Source organism: Cervus canadensis, chromosome 10 (assembly GCF_019320065.1).
Source record: "Cervus canadensis isolate Bull #8, Minnesota chromosome 10, ASM1932006v1, whole genome shotgun sequence".
In the NCBI taxonomy this organism is placed as follows: Eukaryota; Metazoa; Chordata; class Mammalia; order Artiodactyla; family Cervidae; genus Cervus; species Cervus canadensis.
The window spans coordinates 15,193,054-15,217,177 of NC_057395.1; the positions used below are offsets into that span (position 1 = coordinate 15,193,054).

The window sequence follows — 24,124 nt, forward strand, 5'->3', positions numbered from 1 at the left end:
TGCCTTTTTGCATTTCTTTTTCTGGGGATGGTTTTGCATCACTGCCTCCTGTACAGTGTTAAAAATGTCAGTCCATAGATCTTTAGGCACTCTGTCTCTCAGTTCTAATGCCTTAAATCTATTTGTCACTTCCACTGTATATACATAAGGGATTTGATTCAGGTCATACCTGAATTGTCTGTTTGATACTAATTTGTAATTTAAATGCTTTCTTTGCGATCACCTCTTGTGTTTTTTACAGTCTAATTTATTGAGGCTTTCCATGGCTAAATCAAAGATCTCTCTTGGTAAATGTCACATTGACTCAAAAATATGTGGGTTATTTTCAAATATCTTTTGATACTGATTTCTTACGTAATTCCACAGTGATAAGAGAGCAGACTCTGTATGATTTCAGTACCTTTAAATCATGATATTTTTGTACCTTGTTTTTTGTTCCTGGATGTATTCCTAAGTATTCTAGTTTACAGTCTATGGGAACTTGAGTAGAATTTGTATCCTACTATTGTGTTAAAACTTTATAATTCTTAGTTACGTTGAAATGGTTAACAGTGCTTTTTAGGTCTCCTATATCCTTCTGCTTTTCTGTATATTCATTCTATTAATTTTTGAGAATTTGGTATTGAAACTCCAACTGTAAACCTTAATTAAAAAAAAGATTGTATTATATAGTGGAACTATATGTGTAACCTTATGGTGTATTTTCCAAGGGTGCTATCATGCTCTTATAATTTAAAAACATTAAAAAAGAGTAGAAGAGACCAACCCTTCTCAGAGGACACTGAAATAGATAGAAATGCCTCCACACAGAGAGATAGAAAATATTGCAGATGACTTCAGACAGATTTTGCACTTTTCTCAGGGAGCGTGAACTAGGATTGGCGGGGATAATACAGGGAAGGACTGGGTTTCTCAGCTACAGTGCACATCACAATGGCTCCCGGTGTGATTCGCGCTTCCACCTGGACCATGGAAAATTCATGGAAATCTGTGTATTCCCTGCATGGTGTGTTAACTCAGCGTTTAGGCATTAGGTCCTGGTTTTGGACAGCTAGTCCTAAAGAACTTAATGGAACAATATTAAAGAAAAAAATCATTTCCTTGAAGTAAAATGTCTAAAAGAGTGATACATTTATCTGCTATCCCTTTCAAGTATAATTGATATGCTCTTCAGAGTCCATAATAAGTTTTCATTTCCTTCCCCTTGTAATGCAGATTTGTAAGGAAATTCAAGATTGATTTACTCTCTTGAGCAAAAGTTAGGCAGGGAATATAAATGAAAAGATAAGGTGAGCTAGAAACTATGGACCTTGCCCTTTGTAAAGGAAGCAGCTGTTTCCAGCCCCTATCTATAGTTGCTATGTGGTAATGAGAGGCCTCATGTAATCAGACCTTGTGTGGACTCAATAAAAAGTGGAAATTTGAACACTTCTAGTATTAAAATTTTGTCGATTATTTTAAAAAAAACTACTGTTCTGCTAGCCAAACCTCATAAGTTATAAGGACATGGTTTCACAACAGAATAAACTATGAAGTTATTGCTTAATTTTGAAATTATGATATTGAGGTTTATAATTAACCTTTTGATATTGAAGTAAATTTGATTTATTGCTTAGTTTTAACTTACATCTACTTTTTTTCTCAGCCCTTTGCATTCTCACTGTTATGTTTACAGTCTTGATAGAAAACCAATCCCTTAACCAATATCTGTTAATCTCTGCTCTCTTTTCTGGGGGTTCCAATGTTAGAAGGATCTTCAGTGTACATGATTGTCCATATGGATTGCTATGACCATCTAAACATCTGTAGTCAATAGGAGACTGAAAAGAACAATAAATGGAATTTAAAACTTGCATTCTGTGCCTGTGCAACCTCTGTTTTCTTGTTCATGAAGACAGAAGTATCACTGGTTGATATATAACAGTTAAAGTCTTTGGAGGACTACAGAAAGGCCTCTTTGAGTGTTTGTTGTTCGGTGGCTAAGTCGTGTCTGACTCTTTACGACCTCACGGACTGTAGCACGCCAGGCTCCTCTGTCCTCCACTATCTCCCAGAGTTTCCTCAGATTCATGTCCATTGAGTCAGTGATGCTCTCTAACCATCTCATCCTCTGCCGCCCCCTTCTCCACTTGCCTTCAATTTTTCTCAGCATCAGAGTCTTTTCCAGTGAGTTGGCTCTTCACATCAGGTGGCCAAAGTATTGGAGCTTCAGCTTTAGCAACAGCAGTCTCTAAATTATCTGACCTAAACATTTATACTTCCTAATATAAAATAGAAATTTTTCAAGGTCTCTTATTTTGCTCAAATACAAATATAATTCAGTCCCACAATTTGAAAAAATGAAAAGTAGTATTTTACTGCTTGGGATAGCAAATATTAGAAAAATTACTAATAGTGACTTTTGATGTGGCTTCCTTTTGATCTGAGTATTGGGTTCTCTTTCACTTCAGGAAGAAGTGTAAATTAGCATAACTTTCAGAAACTCAGTTCAGTGTTGTGCTATCTAATGAAAAAATATGCACACTTACCCTCTGATTTAGCAATTCTACTTTTAGGAAGCACATTATAGCACTGTTCATAATCATAAAACAAAAGCAGTAATTCAAATGTTGTCTTAATAAGAAAAACATTGTATAAATGTTGACACAGTCAGCGGTATATTTTGCACTCACTGTTGATTTAAATTTGTTGACATGGAAATAGAATATGTGAAGCAAAAAAGTAGGATTCACAACATTTGTATTATGACACCATTTTTATTACAGTGGCGTGTGCTGACCTGACATAGAGAAGACAATGAGGGGGAACAGGCAGCCTTTGCTTTGCCCGGTAGTGTGGCCCAGAGAATGGACTGTGAAAACTGCTCCTTGCCACTTGTTCTCACTGTATAAAGGAATGAAAAAAAATATAAAATTTATATCTGTTTGGGTGTGTGTGAGTCACTCAGTCATGTCTGACTCCTTGTGATCCCATGGACTGTAGCCTGCCAGGCTCTTTTGTCCATGGATCCTCCGGGCATGAATACTGGAGTGGGTTGCCATTTCTTCTGCCAGTTCCCTACCGAGGGATTGAACCCAGGTCCCCTGCATTGTGGGCAGATTCTTTACCATCTGAGCCACCTTAGAAGCATTAAGGATTGAAGTGTTTCATTTCAGCCGTCTTTGCTGTGTTGTGAATTGTCATTCTCCTTTGAAAGTCTGGGTCATCTTCCAACGTTTTATTCTTTGCGCCGTTAATCATGACATATGTCTGAGAGTTTCCTTACTGGCATCACTTTGGGACAGCTTCTTCCTAGAAATACATTCCTCATTTGTGTCTGTAAATGTCCCTTCGTTTAGTTCCTCTTGAGTGGTAGCATCGTCAACATTCCAACGGGCAGCTATTTCTTCCATGTGTGTGCGCTCAGTCACTCAGTCATATCCGACTCTTCTGCAGTCCCATGGACTGCAGCCCACCAGGCTCCCCCGTCCATGGAATTTTCCAGGGAAGAACACTGGAGCAGGTTGCCGTTTCCTTCTCCAGGGGATCTTCCTGACCCAGCGGTTGAACTCACGTCTGTTGTGTCTCCTGCTTTGGCAGGCGGATTCTTTACTACTGCACCCCCTGGGAAGCTCATTTCTTCCATCGTCCATTTACATTCTATTCTTACTTCACTTCTAACATTATTCCTGGTGGTCCAGTGGGTAAGACTCCGAGCTCCTAATGAAGGGTACAAGTGCAATCCCTACAGGGGCACAGGTCAGGGAACTAAGATCCCAGGGGGAAAAAAAATATTATTATTATTTTTGCTTAACTTTCACTTTGTTGGCCAATTGACTCTTTCTATTATTCATTTTTGAAAAAAATGTAACTATTTTATCCCTGGAAGACAAAGAGGCAACACAGCTACAGACTTTGCTGTCTGTGTGAGTGGAATAGCAAATGCACAGTGATCTGTCCCTGACAGACTTTGGAGGAAATAATATCATTGGTTACTGATCATGATGCATGTGTTATTTGTGAAGTGGCTGGTGGGCCCAAGAGCTAGAAGCAAAGTTTGCACTTTCTGCAATTACTCAAGGTCAGTAGAACAAGAAAAATGAGATTAGATCCATGGTATTGGAGACTGAATTACAGCTAAGCCGCGGTAGCTGCAAGTTTTGCATGTCAACATCATGCAGATCAGGGACTGCATGGAGAGCCTGGAAGAGCTTGCCGTAAAATGTTAAGTGGGAGTAGCTCTCTCTGGGTTTTGTATTTGTAGGTGGTTTTATTTTCTATTCAAAAATACGTCCTTGTGTGTATCCTAAATTTTTGTACAATTAATATGTTATTCATATAAAATAAAATATATGCTGTTAAAAAATGTAGTGCTTACTTTTTCTCTTATAGAAGCTGATAGATGGAGATTGTCCATAGCATATGGTGGCAAATAGAAACTGTTCTTTAAAAATTCTAGGAAGCACACTGGAGGGAGAGAGATGAAAGCTGGAGGGGAGATATTGGTTGAAGGAGAGTTATGGTTTCTGTGGGACAGACTCTTGAGCCTGTCTAAAAGCTATTGGGAAGAGTGTGGTTTAGAGTACGAATAGAGGAAAAGGGAAATTGATAACGTGAGACCCCTGAGAAGGGATGGGCAGGAGTTCAGGCATGGGCGCAAAGGCTTGATCTTGGTTGGGAAGAGGGACCCCTGTTTCACTGATTCAGAAGAGCGTGGAGAGAGGATGATTTAGAATGGGTGGAGACGTGCATAGCTCCTCAAATGGGTTAGAGCAATGGCTTTGAGCCAAGCACTGTCTTAGGTGCTTGAGATACATGCATGAATAACACAGACAAAGATCTTATAGAGTTAGAGTCAATTTCTCTTTATTTATTTATTTATTTTGGTTTTTTTATGTGTTAATGTGGCTGCAGTTTTTTTCTTAGAAGTTAGTCAGGCTCTTTCTGGAAGGAGGCTGGCATACAGTTGAGGACGCTCAAAGGGAGAGTGTGAAATCCTTGTCACGAAGGACAGAGAAACATACACCGTTTAGGGGAACATTGAGGAGGTCCTTTTGAAGTCGACACCAGCGCCTTTATGGGGAGGCCATTGTGGAAACTGTCAAGCAGCTCTGTCTCCCCAGCTGTACTTGGCTCAGGCAGAGATCTACAGAAGCAAAAAGGAAGGCTAAGCTCAAAGAAGACTCAAATTTCATTTTATCCCTGTGCATTTGTTCCCGATTTTATCTCTACTTGTTTATGCTTTCAGAGAAGGCAATGGCACCCCACTCCAGTACTCTTGCCTGGAAAATCCCGTGGACGGAGGAGCCTGGTAGGCTGCAGTCCATGGGGTCGCGAAGAGTCAGACATGACTGAGGGACTTCACTTTCACTTTTCACTTTCATGCATTGAAGGAAATGGCAACCCACTCCAGTGTTCTTGCCTGGAGAGTCCCAGGGACGGGGGAGCCTGGTGGGCTCCCATCTATGGGGTCGCACAGAGTCGGACACGACTGAAGTGACTTAGCAGCAGCAGCAGTTTATGCTTTATCTCATTTTTCTTGAGTGCACATGACAAAAGTTTACCTATTTTATTGATATGTTCAAATAATGTTCTTCTTTTTTCTTTTTATCTCCAATATATTGTTTTCTATTTGGTTAATTTAACTCTCATTTATGTTTGTTCATTTCGGTGATTTTTTTTCTCAGTTACCTTCTCATGAATACATATTTTATTTATTTTTATTTTTCCTGCTTAATAATAAAAAGCATTTATTACTGTACATTTTTCTAAAGATAACTTCGGATGCATGCAGTTGATTTTAATATATACTATTCTTCAGTTTGTAAAATGTTTATAATTTAATTGTAATCTTCCATTTTCTCCTTTTTTCCCAATAGTTATTGAAACAGAATTTTTAGATTTTCAATGGGTTAGAATCAATTTTGATTCCAATGGCTTAGAGTCAATTACTAGATATTTGCTTTTATTACATTAGAGTGAAAGAATGTGGGTGATATAATTTATCCTATTACCAAATTAATTAAGATAATGTGTATGTTCTGGTTTTGTGCTGTGTGCTCAGTTATGTTAGACCCTGTGGACTGTTAATCGCCAGGCTCCTCTGTCCATGGGATTTTCCAGGCAAGAATACTGGAGTGGGTTACCATTTCCTTCTCCAGGGGATCTTCCCAACAAAGGGATCGAATCCGCATCTCTTGTGTCTCTTGTGTCTGAATTGGCATGTGGATTCTTTACTGCTGAGCCACCAGGGAATTATTTATATCCTTCAGTTCAGTTCAGTTCAGTCACTTAGTCGTGTCCGACTCTTTGCGATCCCATGGACTGTAGCACACCAGGCTTCCCTATCCATCACCAGCTCCCAGAGCTTGCTGAAACTAATGGCCATCGAATCAGTGATGCCATCCAACCATCTCACCCTCTGTTGTCCCCTTCTCTCCTGCCTTCTGTCATGCCCACTGTCAGAGTCTTTTCTAATGAGTCAGTTCTTCGCATCAGGTGGCCAAAGTATTGGAGTTTCAGCTTCAGCAACAGTCTGTCCAATGACTATTCAAGACTGATTTGCTTTAGGATTGACTGGTTTGATCTCCTTTCTGTCCAAGGGACTCTCAAGAGTCTTCTCCAACACCACAGTTCAAAAGCATCAATTCTTTGGTGCTCAGCTTTTCTTTATAGTCCAACTCTCACATGCATACATACTACTGGAAAGACCATGGCTTTGACTAGACAGACCTTTGTTGGCAAAGTAACGTCTCTGCTTTTTGATATACTGTCCAGGTTGGTCATAGCTTTTCTTCCAAGGAGCAAGCATCTTTTAATTTCATGGCTGCAGTCACCATCTGCAGTGATTTTGGAGCCCCCAAAAAGAAAGGCTGTCACTATTTCCACTGTTTCCCCATCTATTTGCCATGAAGTGATGGGACCAGATGCCATGATCTTAGTTTTCTGAATGTTGAGTTTTAAGCCAACTTTTTCCACTCTCTTCTTTCACTTTGAACAAGAAGCTCTTTGGTTCTTCTTCGCCTTGCCACAAAGGTGGTATTGTCTGCATATCTGAAGTTATTGATATTTCTCCCAGCAATCTTGATTCCAGCTTGTGTTTCATCCAGCCCAGCATTTCATATGATGTACTCTACATATAAATTAAATAAGCTGGGTGACAATATACAGCCTTGACATAATCCTTTCCTGATATGGAATCAGTCTGTTGTTCCATGTCCAGTTCTAACTGTTGCTTCTTGACCTTCATACAGATTTCTCAGGAGGCAGATAAGGTGATCTGGTAAATTCCATCTCTTTCAGAATTTTCCACAGTTTGTTGTGATCCACACAGTCAAAGGCTTTAGTGTAGTCAATAAAGCAGAAGTAGATGTTTTTCTGGAACTCTCTTGCTTTTTCGATGATTCAGTGAATGTTAGCAGTTTGATGTCTGGTTCCTCTGCCTTTTCTAAAACCAGCTTGAACATCTGGAAGTTCATGTTCACATACTGTTGAAGCCCAGCTTGGAGAATTTTAAGCATTACTTTACTAGCATGTGAGATGAGTGCAACTGTGTGGCAGTTTGAGCATTCTTTGGCATTGCCTTTCTTTGGGATTGGAATGAAAACTGACCTTTTCCAGTCCTGTGGTCACTGCTGAGTGTTCCAAATTTGCTGGCATATTGAGTGAAGCACTTTCACAGCATCATCTTTTAAGGTTTGAAATAGCTCAAATGGAATTCCATGACCTCCACTAGCTTTGTTCATAATGATGCTTCCCCCTACTTGACTTCACATTCCAGGCATCTGGCTTAAGGTGAGTGATCACACCATCATGGTTATCTGGATCATGAAGATCTTTTTTTCAATAGTTCTGTGTATTCTTGCCACCTCTCATTGATATCTTCTGCTTCTGTTAGTTCCATACCATTTCTGTCCTTTATTGAGCCCATCTTGGCATGAAATGTTCCCTTGGTATCTCTAATTTTCTTGACGAGATCTCTAATCTTTCCCATTCTATTGTTTTCCTCTATTTCTTTGCACTGATCACTGAGAAAGGCTTTCTTATCTCTCTTTGCTATTCTTTGGAACTCTACATTCAAATCGGTATATCTTTCTTTTACTCCTTTGCTTTTCACTTATCTTCTTTTCACAACTATTCGTAAGGCCTCCTCAGACAACCATTTTGCTCCTTCGCATTTCTTTTTCTAGGGGATGGTCTTGATCCCTGTCGCCTGTACAATGTCATGAACCTCTGTCCATAGTTCATCAGGCACTCTGTCTATCAGATCTAGTTCCTTAAATCTATTTCTCACTTCCACTGTATAGTCATAAGGGATTTGATTTAGGTAATATCAGAATGGTCTAGTGGTTTTCCCTACTTTCTTCAATTTAAGTCTGAATTTGGCAATAAGGAGTTCATGACCTGAGCCACAGTCTGCTCCCGGTGTTGTTTTTTTTGCTGACTGTATAGAGCTTCTCCATATTTTGCTGCAAAGAATATAATCACTCTGATTTCAGTGTTGACCATCTGGTGATGTCCATGTGCAGAGTTTTCTCTTGTGTTGTTGGAAGAGGGTGTTTGCTATGACCAGTGCATTATCTTGGCATAACTCTATTAGCCTTTGCCTTGCTTCATTCTGTATTCCAAGGCCAAATTTGCCTATTACTCCAGGTGTTTCTTGACTCCCCACTTTTGCAGTCCCGTCCCTTATAATGAAAAGGATATCTTTTTTGGATTTTAGTTCTAAAAGGTCTTGTAGGTCTTCATAGAACCATTCAACATCAGCTTCTTCAGCGTTGCTGGTTGGGGCATAGACTTGAATTACCATGATGTTGAATGGTTTGCCTTGGAAACGAACAGAGATCATTCTGTTGTTTTCGAGATTACATCCAAGTACTCCTTTTCGGACTCTTCTGTTGACTATGGTGGCTACTTCATTTCTTCCAAGGGATTCTTGCCCACAGTAGTAGATATAATGGTCATCTGAGTTAAATTCACCCATTCCAGTCCATTTTAGCTCACTGAGTCCTAAAATGTCAACGTTCACTCTTGCCATCCCCTGTATGACCACTTCCAATTTGCTTTGATTCATGGACCTAACATTCCAGGTTCCTATGCAGTATTGCTCTTTACAGCTTTGGGCCTTGCTGCCATCACCGGTCACATCCACAACTGGGTGTTGCTTTTGCTTTGGCTCCATCTCTTCATTCTTTCTGAAGTTATTTCTCCAGTGATCTCCAGTAGCATTTTGGGCACCTACTGACCTGGGGAGTTCATCTTTCAATGTCCTATCTTTTTGCCTTTTCATACTCTTCATGGGGTTCTCAAGGCAAGAATACTGAAGTGGTCTGCCATTCCCGTCTCCATTCCCTTCTCAGTTTGACAGGACTAAGTGTCAAATTTTATTCCTTCCTTTCTGCTTTTCTACAGTTCTCAATTTTCTACAGCAGACATCCATTTCTAGAGTAAACTTGAGAGGTAATACATAGCTTAGTATTTGACGGTGTGGACCTCTTCAGAATGCCTCGGTTCACACTTGGTTCCACTGGTTACTACATTGTGATATTAGGCAGCTAAGTAACCCATGCCTGCCTTAATTTATATTTCTGTAAAATGGAAATATAAGAAGTACCCTGTCTCATTGGATTTTTTGCGGTTCAGATGAATTAAACTTAGTGAAAAGTTCATGGAAAATACTCAGTAAGTATTAATCATCATCATCATTTTGGTTATTTTAGGTGATTATAGAACAGGGTGCTACTCATTTAATCCTCTTTTCGTACTGATTCTGCCTCCTGGAACATTAACATTTCTGTTCTTTTTATAATGCAAGCAGAGTTTGTTTTGATGAATGGTCCAGCCTTCTGGGATCACCTCCCAAATAAATACTTGTCTTTGAATGCTTGTCTCAGGGTCTGCTTCTGAGAGATCTCAGACTGAAACATAGATTTAATGCTGAGAATGCTAAATTGAAGGAAACATGGATAAACCTAAAATTCATAACAGACTACCCAGGAAGTAGGAGAGAACTTGGTGGAATGAAAGAAACGTTACTTAACTATGAAAAGCAGGGCTTGAAGGCGAGAATGGACTTGTCCAGGAAGTTCCTCTGTGCAGGGAGAGTTGGTGGTGGTGTTGATTTTGATGTGACTAGTGGTTCTGGGATGTAAACTAGCCATCAGAGATGAAAACGAATAGAAATACCACCAAGACATTTCTTGGAGTACATGTGGTACTGTTGTCCAGTTTAAAAAGAAATCAGGGGATATGAATAGGAAATTCATACAAGCAGAATGAGATGAGTTCATCTGTAGAAGTCATGAGAAACACTTAAATTTATCATAGATTTTAAATGCCTCTGCAAACAAATGTCTGATTATTTTTTTGGCAGTATAGCAATTTACAGAACCAGACTGACCCTCTGAGTGAAAACAATTTAAAATGCTAACTAAAATATAAATAACCTATTTTTAAATGCAAGCATGAGTGGGTGAGAAAGTGTGGATTTCTCAGAGGCCATACACTGATTGGGAATAACAATCCAGACAGGCCCGCAGAGTCAAGGCCAGCTTCAGGCTGAGGCCATTTGCAAGTTCAAGGGAACGTGAGAGCTGATGGCTTCCACGGCCTGAATTGGGGGTAGAGTCGGCTGGGATCAGGAGACAAGGCCAGCGCTCACCCACATAAAATGGAGTCCTCAGAGTAAAGATAGATGGAGAAATAAATTGTCCTCATTGTTTACCTTTTCCAAACCCTCCCATGCTTCACACCACATGGATCAGTAAGGCAAGCAGATCATCTCAGACCATGGCATTCAGTGGGAAGGGCAGAATATCCTCTGACAGACTAGAGTCACAGGATACTCCTCGCCCAGGTTTGCAATCCAATTCCTATAACCTGTATGGTCTGAAAAACTTCAAGCTGTGAATTGAGCTTCAAGTTCTACTTTTAGGGTAAGATTAGCTGCTTTAATAAATCCTGTAATATTAGTGGATTAACATAACCCATATTGATTTCTTGCTTATGCACATCTGGTTCCCAGAGAACAGGACCTGGAGTTGGGAAGCTCTCGAACAGAGGCCCCTCTTTTCATCATGGGGTTCATAAGGCTCCCTGAGCACCTGCATCTATCTGTGGGGGGACAAGCAGAGGGTGCTCTGTGGGGGCATTCATGGGTGATGTGGCAGAATATGAAAAATGGCCCCAAGGAATCATGCCTTTGTGTGTCCCTGCTCATTGTGACTTTGAGGCTTCTCCCATAAAAGGTGGGAATCTGCTTCCCCATGTCTTGAATTTGAGCTAAACATGAGATGTGTGTTGGCCAACAGAAATGTAGGGGACGCAACTTCCTGGGGATTCGGAGCTCGAGCCTCAGAAGGCAGTTGGCAGCATCCACATATTCCCTCTTGGAGCCCAATCACCATGTAGATAGGATGTCCAGGTCCCACTGGAGAGAAAGGCCACACAGAGGCCATGAAGGATGGGCCTTCGAGTGGGGAGACAGGCTACCAAGGGGAGAGTCATGGTGCCCCAGCTCGCCGTGAGTAATGGGCCCCTGATGCGGAAGAGAGATGACCTTGGACTTCCCAGCCCATATTAACTTACAGACTAACGTAGTTGCATAACTGAGCCCAGGTAAGATAGCAGAATACTGCCTCGTCAACTGACAGGCTTATAAGAAATAATAGAATAGTTGCTGTCTTAAGGCACGAGGTTGTGGGAGTTGTTTGTCACACGTCAATAGGTAGCTGAAACAGGTGTTCATTCAGTGGCAAGGTTTTATGGGACATGTTTAGAAACTGGTACATCTAAACAAGTTTAGGAATATGGTGAAATGTTCTACACATATTTCACTGACAAGAATTCAGGCTCAAGACCATCCTTAACTACAAGGATGACTGGGAAACAGTCTCATTATATACCTAGGATAAGGTAGAACATGTTTTGGTGGACAACTAGCTTGTTACTAAAGCAGAAATGAGCCCTGTTCCATAGATTCCAAGCACTTAGCATATGTAGAAACAGGCAGTGCCTAAAGAAATGTACCTATACTTCAGACTTCAAAGAGTCAGAATACAGTTTGAAATAAGCCTAAAGATGAAGGAGACATAATTCTGGCTATTATAACTATTTAAAAAGAACACAAAATGATATAATGCCCCCCCACCAAAAAATGAACATAAACCGATTTCCCAAAATATGATGTATCAACAATGACTCACGAGTAACAGGAAGTTTCAGTGGCCCTATAACCGTTAAAGATAAGGAATAAACACTTAAAAGCTTCTCCACAAGGAAAATTCAAGGTCCTGACAGATTTCTAGGCAAACTGTAACAAACATTCAAAGAAAGAGTAATTTAAATATTACTCATGCTTTTCTAAAGAACAGCAAGAGAAAAGAATGTCCCCTAACATTTTATGAGGTGAGTATAATCATGTCACAAAAACCAAACAAGAAGCTCAGGGATGGAAATTTACAGGATATTCTCACTCGTCTAAAAATCTGAAAGAAAATTTTAGCAAACTGAATTGAGCAGAGTATAGAAAAGCTAACACATCACAATCAAGTTAGATTCATTCTAGGACTAGGATGTTGGTTCAAAAATATATACAGTTAAATTATATTTATATAGCAAATTATATATATAATTATATATATTAATAAAATTCACTGTATTTACACATCAAAAACCTCTGGTTTCCAGTCAGGCACACAAGGAGATTGGAAGTTGTTACTCTGCTCTAACAACAACTAAAATATTGAACAAACTGAAAATCAACAACTCTTCTTAGATCCATCAGAGAACTGGCCCACCCAGCAGGGAAAACTGCTGACCTAAATATTGGTGACATAGTCAGGAAGGTAAAGAGAATCACCACTTATAGGAACAGAAACCTCTGTAAGAATCAGTTTAGGGGGAGGAAACTCTCAACTGCAATTGAATTTTTGAAGGCTCAGTGTGAATAAGTCTGAGGGTGAATAACTCCATGGGGATGCAGTCTTGGCAGGGTGAGGGACACCACACTAGTGTGAGTTTTACTTCCTGGAGCTCCACCATGTTTTCACAGAGAGGACAGGAAAGAAATCCCTTCCTGCTTCCAGTGGGGGTAGGGGAAAGCGGCCATGTTGAAATATGCCAGATCATTCTGTTCTTAACAAGGCCTGCCCTCAGAACAGGCTGTTTAACCTGAGCCTAAACTACTGGGATTCTATCAGAGTCTAGCTGACCTGGAGGAAGTGAAAAACACCCTTTCATCCCTTTTAGTCATTCTGCCCCATCTAAGTTGGGGGAGAACCCAGAGGCCCCTGTAAAGTCCACATTCCAGAGGCACAGGCTCATTAAAAGACTAAGACCTATCATAGAACCACAGGACATTTTCTCTCCCCAACCACTCACCACCACCTTACAAAAGCCTATTTACTGCATTTCCTTTTATCTAGTATATCATGATATCATGCCCACTTTCAACAAAAATGATAAAGCATACTAAAAGGAAAAAAAAAAGCAACAACAACAAAACTAAACAGAACAGAACAGAACAAGTATCAGAACCAGAGTCAGATATGGGAGGAATGTTGTAACAACCAGATTAGCAATTTAAAATCACCGTGATTAACATACGAACAGTTTTAATGGGAAAACTAGACAGCATGCAAGAAAATGCAGAAAAATGGATATTCTAAGAAAGAATCAAAAAGAAATGCTAGAAACTAAAACACTGTAAGATAAATGAATAATGCCTTTGACAGGCTAGTTAGTAGAAGGGATATGGCTGAGGAAAGAATCTCTTGAGTTTGAGGATATGTGAATAGAAACTAAAAAGCTGAGAGAAAAGACTGGGGAAAAAAAAGGAACAGACTGTTCAACAACTATGGGGCAATTACAGAAAGTATAACATACCTATGATGGCGCATCAGACAGAGAAGAAAGAAAGGAACAAGATAAATATTTGAAACACTAATGGTTTAGAATTTCCCCAAATGTCAGATACCACACCACAGATTCAGAAGCTCAGAGAAGAACAAACTGGAAAAGTGTGAACAAAACAAAACAAAAAAACTACAGCTGAACCTATCTTTTGAAAGTGAAACAAACAAAAAAAAAAAATCAAAGATAAAGACAAAAAAATTGAATGAAGTCAAAGGAAAACACTTATCTATGGAGGAACAAAGATAAGAATTACATCTGATTTTTCAGAAACCATTCAAGCAAGAAGAGTGCAGTGAAATATTTTAAGTGTTGAGAGGAAAACCCCACCAAACTAGAATTCTGTATTCTGCAAAATTGAAGAAAGCTGAGCGCCCAAGAATTGATGCTTTTGAACTGTGGTGTTGGAGAAGACTCTTGAGAGTCCCTTGGATCACAACGAGATCCAACCAGTCCATCCTAAAGGAGATCAGTCCTGGGTGTTCATTGGAAGGACTGAGGCTGAAGCTGAAGCTCCAATACTCTGGCCACATCATGTGAAGAGTTGACTCATTGGAAAAGACCCTGATGCTGGGAGGGATTGGGGGCAGGAGGAGAAGGGGACGACAGAGGATGAGATGACTGGATGGCATCATCGACTCGATGGACATGGGTCTGTGTGGACTCCAGGAGTTGGTGATGGAGAGGCAGGCCTGGCGTGCTGCGATTCATGGGGTTGCAAAGAGTTGGACACGACTGAACGACTGAGCTGAACTGAAATGAACTGAAAGTGAAGGAGAAGTTAAAAATTTCTCAAAAATTGAGGAAATTTGTTGCCTATAGGACTACCTTGCTAGACATGTTAAAAGAAGTTCATTAGAGAGAAGGAAAATGATATAGGTCAGAAACTCAGATCTTCATAAAGAAAGGAAGAACATTAGGGAAGGAATAAGTAAAGGTTAAAGAAATAACAGGTTAAAATAGAAAATATACTAAAATCTCAATAGAGTTATGAAGGAAGTTTCATGAAATTAAGCTTACATTTATTACATGGAAATGGAAACCCACTCCAGTATTCTTGCCTGGAAAATCCCATGGACAGAGGAGCCTGGTGGGCTACACTCCACAGGGTAGCAAAGAGTCGGACATGACTGAGCGACTTCACTTTCTTTCGAGAAAGACTTCTGAACAAATTAAGAATAGAAAGAAATTGTGTTGGTTTGATAACTGTAAGAGGAAAGAAGGAAGGACTATGACAAGCATCTAATTTTATGTGAAAATTCTAGTGAGTTTAAGAACAAAGAAAAGACAGGGAAAAAGCTTGCTGTCACTGTTTCTATTGGATATTATCAAGTGAAATAGGTCAAGAATTATACAACATAAAGATTGGAAGGAAAAATATAAAGCTGTCATAATTCAAAGCTAATATGATTGTCTAGTAAAAAAAAAATCCCTTCAAAAAGCTATAGGCATATTATTATAATAGACAAGAGAATTTAGCAAGTTTGCTGGAACAACATCAATATAGAGAATTTAATTTTATTTCTGTAAACCATCAATAGTAGATAGAGAAATCACAATTAGCCAAAAACCGATTTAAAATGAAATTGACTACTAGCTTATGACTTTCCACAAAACCAGGAGTTGAAATATTGATTGATGTCATTTTGATTCTATATATCTGTTTTGGTTAGAATTGACATTTTTTTTTTTTTAAGAATTGACATCTTAACAATATCGAGTCCTCTGATCCTTAAAAATGGTGTACATCTCCTTTCATTTAAGCGTTCTCTTTTTCCCTCAGCAGGGTTTTGGAGATTTCATTGTACAGGACTATTATTTATTAATATTCTTTTGTTCAAGTTGTCATTAGGTATTTCAGGTTTTTGTGCTATTGTAAGTAGTATATTTTTTTCCATTTCATTTCCACATGCTTCATCACTTATTAGAAATAATAAAAACTAATAATAAATAAAACCATAAAAATAAATAAAATAAAACTAAATTAGGACTAATTAGAAATAAATTAAAAAACTCCTAGAAGTAGATTTTACCCAGTGGTAGAGAATCTGCCTGCAGTTCAGGAGACACAGATTCAATCCCTGGGTTGGGAAGATCCACTGGAAGAGGAAATGGCAACCCACTCCAATATTCTTGCCTGGGAAATCCCACGGACAGAGGAGCCTGACGGGCTAAGTCCATGGGGCCGGCCAGAGTAGGACACGATTCAGCAGGCACACACATCAGCTGAGAGAGATCAATATTTTAACAACTGTGTATCCTCATGGGAAAAGAAATAAAACTGGATCCTTTAAACACACAGTTTCCATTGGATAAAAAATTTTAGTTTGAAAGACAAAACTACAAGACTCTCAGGAGATAATCCAATCATATTTATGATACTCAGATAAAGAAGGATTTCTTAAATAAAATAAAGAAATTTCAGGTGATGAAGGACAAGGTTAATGAATTTAGATTTATTAAAAGTAGAGTTTTCTGTTTTTCAGTGCACAGAGAAGCAGCACTCTACAGGAGCTGGGACCACACACTTGAGACACCAATGCCCTGGGTTGAAGTCCTGGCTCAGCCACTTCCTACCTCACACTCCGGCAGGTCATTGACACTCCCTGCCTGTCTTCTCAGGAGTAAGGTAGGGCTGATAACAGTTCCTTCATCGGAGAGCTGATTTGAAGATTGAGTTATAATTGGATAGTGAATATATCATTATGTAAATGTATGCAAGGTAAAATTTTAAATAAGACATCGATGAGAATGGAAAGTCGAATTAAAAACTGGGAAAAGACATTTACAGCACTTGACAACTGACCCAAGGTGTTAGAATGTTTATCTATCTCCATTCATCCATTCCTGTTCATACTGTTCCTGGGGTTCTCAAGGCAAGAATACTGAAGTGGTTTGCCATTCCCGTCTCCAGTGGATCACGCTTTGTCAGGCCTCTCCACCATGACACGTCCGTCTTGGGTGGCCCTACACGGCATGGTTCATAGTGTCATTGAGTTAGACAAGGCTGTGGTCCATGGGATCAGATTGGTTAGTTTTCTGTGATTGTGGTTTTCAGTCTTTCTGCCCTCTGGGAGAGACTGACTGAAGGGGAAACTGGGTCTTGTTCTGATGGGCAGGGCCATGCTCAGTAAATCTTTAATCCAAGTTTCTGTTGATGGGTGGGCCTGTGTTCCCTCCCTGCTATTTACCTGGGGCCAGACTATGGTGGAGATAATGAAGATAATGGTGACCTCCCTCAGAAGGTCCCATGGTACACTTTACACTCAGTGCCCCCGACCCTGCAGCAGGCCACCACCGACCCACACCTCTGCCAGAGACTCCTGGACACCGACAGGCAAGTCCAGGACAGTCTTCTGTGGGGTCACTGCTCCTTTCTCCTGGGTCCTGGTGCACGGGGTTCTGTTGTGCCCTCCAAGGGTCTATTTCCCAGACTGTATAAGTTCTGGAAGCTCTATGATGGGGTTAATGGTGACCTCCTGTATTTTTTTGGACTCCAAAATCACTGCAGATGGTGACTGCAGCCATGAAATTAAAAGACGCTTGCTCCTAGCTATGACCAACCTAGACAGCATATTAAAAAGCAGAGACATTACTTTGCTGACAAAGGTCCATCTAGTCAAGGCTATGGTTTTTTCAGTAGTCATGCATGGATGTGAGAGTTGGACTGTAATGAAAGCTGAGCACCAAAGAATTGATGCTTTTGAACTGTGGTGTTGGAGAAGACTCTTGAGAGTCCCTTGGACTGCAAGGAGATCCAACCAGTCCATCCTAAAGGAGATCAGTCCTGGGTGTTCATTGGAAGGACTGATGTTAAAGCTGAAACTCCAGTACTTTGGCCAGTTGATGTGAAGAGCTGACTCATTTTAAAAGACCCTGATGCTGGGAAAGATTGAGGGCAGGAGAAGGGGACGACAGAGGATGAGATGGTTGGATGGCATCACCGACTCATCGGACATGAGTTTGAGTAAACTCCCAGAGTTGCTAATGGACAGGGAGGCCTGGTGTGCCGAAGTCCATGGGGTCACAAAGAGTCGGACATGGCTGAGCAACTGAACTGAGCAGAACTGAACTCAGTCAACCTGGAGCTTGTGAAGTTTATAACGTAGGAATTTTCAATCTGTTTTAAAAATGAAAGAGCTAATACATTAGGAAAGCTAGTCAAGGGACTGCAGCTAAAGAAGGAAAGAGGGAAGAGAAGGAAGAGGAAGAAAGTAGGAGGTAGAACCAGGACACACACCAGATTTTTCTCCATCCAAAGTACTTCCTTTTTCTAATACTCTAGTTGGCTTGGGGACTTATTTCAGGAAAGCATCATGAGATGTAAGGACAATCCCGTTAGAGTGTGTGGGTGCATGTTTAGTTGTAAGACTTAATAAATCTTTGAATCTGCACACGGGGTTGTGGTATTTTGGTTTCAGGTTTCCCCTCTAAGGGCTCACATCACAGAAACTAGCATTTACTTATAACTTTATGCCTTTGGGCTGGACACAGAAGTGACTGTAAACTCTCTCATAGCCCCTTTTAAGAGCCTCTTGCTCTTTGAGGCTTATTCCATATTTAAAATGGACTCGAAATAGTACTGGGTCATTTTCCTACTAATACAGGGGTATGATCTAAATGATCAAGATAAAATGAATGTACATTATGCAATTTTAAAAGAAAGTAATTTGCTTTTTTTTTTTTTTTCATTTTAAGCCCTGAAGTAGAGAGATGGATAGAAGAAAGAAGTCATTTAAGGAAATTAAACTAGGGCTCAAGGAAGGGCAGGCTAACAACCAGCTTAATTATAATAATTTATAAAGGCTCATTATAGGAGGGTTTTCAAATATCATTCATTGGATCACAACAGATCTGACCTGGTATATCTTAAGTAAGTCGCTTCATTAGTAATCAGTCTGAAATCTTGAGGACTGCCAGACAAGCATCTGGAATCTGTTATTAGTGGGGAAAAAATATAAATTATTTTGAGCCATGGAGTAGGTGGTTATCACTTAATGCACCATTATTAGATATTTTAGAGAGACTTGGACAAATGGCACAATTAGGAGGAGCCAAACCTTCTAATTTAAGAAAACCTTGAGATGGCGTTTTCATTTTGTGCACAGGCTAATAATTAGAGCCTGCTTTACATTCTTATTTTGTCTTTGTGTTGTGACTTCCGACTTTGGCTGGTGGTTACTGTCTCTGGCCTAGATTAACTTTTTCTTTCTGTGAATAAACATGAATTATCCATAGAGAACCTCGTACTTAAAATGGCTTACAGTTTGTTAATTGCTCGATTCCTTCTGCTTTTTGAGCTTTTTCACAGAGTGGCTTCTGTTTGTCTGGGCTTTCAGTGTGGTAATACCTCACCATTTAAAAACTAGGGATTTAGCACAATTAAGTCACTGCAGATGGTTACTGTAGAGCCACTTAAAGCGTGGTTCCCAAGCTGGCAGTGTCAATATCACTTGGATGCTTTTTAGAAATGCGGCTTCTCAGGTCTCACCCAGCCGTACTGATTCAGAGTCTCTGGCGGGCAGGACCCAAAGAATCTGTGTTTTAAATAAGATTTCCAGGCGCTTTTTATGTACAACAAAAACTTGAGCTATAAGCAGTTTATTGCTGGGATCAGTAAGCTTTTTCTCTAACGGGCCAGCCAGATCATAAGTATTTTAGGCTTTGTCAGGCTGTGTGTGGGGATGTAACGACTCATCTCTGTCAGTATATAAAGCAGAAGTAAGCATACACATGGATATGGCTGTGTTCAAATAGCATTTTATTCATAAAACACAAAATGGGCCCGATTTGGCGCAGAAGCTAGTTTGTCAGCTCCTGGGGTTAACGCATGAGTGCTATTAGTGTGTCTGGATGTTGGGAAACAGAAAGAAGGAAAACAAAGTTTGTAAATGCCTGCGGTGTACAGGGTTGGCCAAAAAGTTCCTTCGCTTTCCCTGTGCGCTGGCTCTAGCAGCTCTTAGTTGTCTCTAACTTCATTTCAAAAAATTTTATTAAGTTGTATTGTGAAAGCTATCCTATCTGTGTGCACTTAAAAAAAAAAAAGCTTACCAAAATGGGTGAATTTTTGTGTAGCCATTTTGATATTAAAGATGGAAGAAAACAAACTTTATTTTTGGCTTATTATGCTTTATTATTTTAAGAAACATTAAAAAAGCAACTGAAATGCAGTAAAAAAGTTTTTGCAGTGTATTGAGAAGGTACTGTGACTGATCCTGTAAAAGTGGTTTGTAAAGTTTCATGCTGGAAATTTCTCACTGGACAGTGCTCCGTGGTCAGATAAACAAGTTGAAGTTGATAGTGATCAAATGAAGACAATGATTGAGAACAGTTAACATTATACCACACGAGAGAGAGCTGGAACACTCAAAATATCCAAAGCAAGTGCTGAAAAGCATTTGCACCAGCTTGGTTATGTTCATCACTTTGATCTTTAGGTTCCACATAAGTGGAAAAAAACCTTCTTGACTCTATTTCCACATGCGATTCTCTACTTATATGTAACAAAAACGTTCTTTTTTTAAGACAAGTTGTGATAGATGACAATAAGTGGACACTGTACAATAATGTGGAATGGAGGAGATCACAGGGCAAGTGAGATCAACCACTGCCAAGCACATCAAAAGCCTGTCTTCATCCAAAGAAGGTGATGTTGTGTCTGTAGTGGGATTGGAAGGGAGTCCTCTATCATGAGCTTCTTGCAGAAAACCAAGTAATTAATTCCAACAAGTGCTGCTCCCAGTTAGACCGACTGAAAGCAGCACTCGATGAAAAGTGTCCAGAATTAGTCAACTGAACACACATAATCTTCCCTCGGGATAACGCAAGATTGCATGTTTCTTTGATAACCAGGCAAAAACCATTGGAAAGGAACTGCTAGGAGGTTCTGATTCATTCGCCAGATCCCCCAGACATCACCCCTTTGGATTTCCATTTATTTTGGTCTTTATAAAATTCTCTTAATGGAAAAAAATTTAATTCCCTGGCAGACTGCAAAAGGCTCCTGGGACAGTTCTTTGCTCAAAAAGATAAAAAGTGCTGGGAAGATGTAAATTCAAGTAGTCTGAAAAATAGCAGAAGGTAGTAGAACAAAATGGTGAATATGTTGTTCAATGAAGTTTTTGATGAAAGTGAAGAATGTATCTTTTATTTTTACTTAAAACTGAAGGAACATTTTGGTCAACACAATACAAGGCATCTCTTGTTTACCCCCAAAACATAGGCCTGCCGTATCTAGCCATGAGGATGATGTGCTGAAGAACAGCAGTTGGTGACATTTGGATTTGCACAGTATACAACCTGGACAGCTTTGTGTGGGGGTGCTAGGTTGGCATCATCTTCAGCTTACAGATAAAGTAACTTGCCCAGAGATATACTGCCAGCTGGTGTCAGAACCAGGATTAATCATGGGTCTGTCTGACTGGAAACTGCTCTGCCTATTGATTCTGCTGAAAAATAGGTAACAGCTGACTCGAGCTGTAGGCTGTATATATTCCCCTTTCAAAAAGCATGAAGGCAAAACTGGCCATGGACGTTAGAAGGATGAGAAAGAGAGAGATTGTGTGTATTGATGAGAGACTCAAGAAAATACTGTTGATAATAAGTTAAAAACAGCAGCACCTGAATGGTTACTTTAGGACAGCATAGATATTAATGTTATGGCAGGTTGGTGATAAGTTTCCCATTAGTTAGCTATACACACTTAACAAACCACCCCAAAACTGAAAATAAGAGTTTATGGTTGTACCTGTTGTCTTGGCTCAGCTCCCTCGTCTGTCTGTGGTTTACTGTGGGTTGGGCAGCTACCCTGCTGGCCTTTGCTGCCCTATCCTTCATGTGTGAGAGCTGGCAGAGTGTAGACTAGTCTAGGATGATTTTAGCAAGGACCACTGGACTCTCCTCCACATGGTTAGCCTCTCCCTTTGGTTAACACAGGCTTTTGCTCAAGGTAAGGTCTCAAGAAAGAGAGTGAGAGAGACTTCCCTAGTGGTCCAGGGGTTAAGACTCCATGCTTCCACTGCAGGCATTTGATCCCTGGTTGGGGAACTAAGATCCCATATGCCTAACAACTAAGGTGGGGTCATTTCCCCACTTCTTGAGTTTTGTCTGCACTTGTGATTTACTTTGGCTGATAGATTGCAGCAGAAGTGATGGTGAACTATTGTAAGCATAGTCTTCCATGGTCTTGGGCCCTGCCCCTTATCCGTGTCCAGACTAACCTTCTGGAGGGGAGGTTTCATATTGCACAGACACAAGCTCTCCTAGGCTAGCAACCCCTTGCCTACCCGTAGCTGACCAGAGATGTGTAGGTGAGCCTAGTGAGTCAAAAAGAACCATTCCCCTGAGCCCAGCTGAAACCCTAAACCCACAGAGAGCTGAGCTAACTGCAAAGTGGTTTTTTATGGCACAAGAACTAACAGTAGATGTCATACAAGTAAAATTACCACCATTCTGTATCCTTTTCCATGGATGAGGGTGGGTGGTATGTACCCTTTCACTCTAATTTGAACTTCATCTAAATACCAGTGTGAATCTCCTGGCTTGTCTGTGGTTACTGTCAATTCAACCAGCATCTTTGGAGGTGTGCTGAGAAGTCTTCAGTACATAATTATTACCTGCAGGAAATTCATCGTCCTGTGGGGAAGCCAGCTCTGTAAGTAGATCCATGACAATGCCATATGATACATGTTGACGTAGAGCTTTGGAAGCACAAGGCTGTCAAAAAAGAGAGTGTGATTTACTCTGCTTGAAGAGTGGCTTTCCAGAACTATTTCCCATACAGAGGGAGTAAAATTCCAGCATCACTGACATGTGCAAAGGAGACTAGATTCCAAAGAACACAATAGATTGAGAGACTCATAAGGCTGGAATCTAGGACACTTAGGAGCCTCTTTAAGCTCCTAGGTTCTGGGGTCCTCACTTTCCCTCTGTTTAGCCCAGCCTTTCAGGGAGTAACTGTAGTAATTGTATCTTTTACATATTCATGATCTTAACCCCAGAACTGACAATGGTGTTGAAATCACTAATATCTGATTTTATCTCCATGCCTCCTTGTACACTCTGAGTAAAAAGTTCCCTTCATTAAATCCTCTCTGACAATACTTAGTGTGCATTCTTGTTTCCTAACCAGAGCATGACTGATCCAGTTCTTCAGGGAAGTGATTCTGAGATTGACAGGATAATACAGAGGATAATTTTGAAGAGAATTGAGTGGGGAGAATGGGAGATAGGGGAAAAAACAGGAGATCAAGACAGGACTTCAGTTTCTTCCAGGCTCAAGTTGTGAGGAACATTAACTAAGGCAGGGGCCATGGCAGAGAGAACGTTTGCTCAGCCCAAGACAAAAGAGCCATCCTTGATTCTCCTTTCTCTCTCTACACCCTCAGCCCCCACCCCAACACCCGCACAGACAGCAGTTCCATTAGCGAGTACACTCGGTTCCCCACGCAGGAATGTTCTGAGCCTGGCAATGCTTCGCTACATCTGTTGCAGAAATTCTGGTCGCAGCTGATGCTTTTCCTGCCTCGATGATGAAGCTAGCCTCCGAGTTTTTCCCTTTCCCACTCTGATTGCCCAGATAAGGCAAATCCACAGAAGCAGAGCGTAGACTAGTGTTAGCCAGAGAGCAGCCAGCGTCCTCAAACAGCCATAACCCAGACCGTATGGTTCCTGGCTTGAAGCCCTGTTCTAGCTGATTCCCCTGCTGAGATGCCGAGTTGAAGGCCCTCTGAGAGCTGGTCCCGCCTTTCTCTCTGGTGCCATCGGCCCCTGTCGCCCCTTGGGCGTGGTCCCCTGTCCTGCACCGGCCTGCTTGCCTGAGCCCTGAGCCCGCAGCGGCGCCCACACCCAGGAGGCTGTCCTGCCTCCTCCCGGCCACCCGCAGCTGCCCTTTCTCATCCTTCAGCTCTCAGGTCAGAGGTTATCTCTTCAGAGACACTTTTCTTCTCTTTCCTGTCCGATCCAGAGCTTACCTTGGCTCATCATGTTCATCACATCCTTGTTTCCTTTGCTTCACACATTTATCTGAGTGCATTTCACCTCCTTTAATTCCTCCCTCCTTCCCTTCCCCCTTCCCTTTCTTCCTTTTTTTTTTTTTTTTCCTAGTTTATTTTCTGGCTTCTCTCATTACAGTGTAATTATACATAAACACAGGGCAGGGACCTAGTACACATTGATTAAGGAATTTTAGAGTGTTAAATGAGGAGTTTGAAGAAAACATTTCGTAGGTGAGTTC

The 24,124-nt window shown here is 40.6% G+C and overlaps 1 long non-coding RNA gene across 1 annotated transcript in view; it reads left to right on the plus strand.

The window, feature by feature from the left end:
* The window catches only part of LOC122448864, a 38,451-nt gene extending 21,587 nt beyond the window's left edge, over window positions 1–16,864 (plus strand). Inside the window, exon 3 of the long non-coding RNA XR_006271798.1 lies at window positions 16,377–16,864. This is a non-coding gene — a long non-coding RNA (uncharacterized LOC122448864). The remainder of the gene's footprint in view (window positions 1–16,376) is intronic.
* Window positions 16,865–24,124: the final 7,260 nt, after the last annotated feature.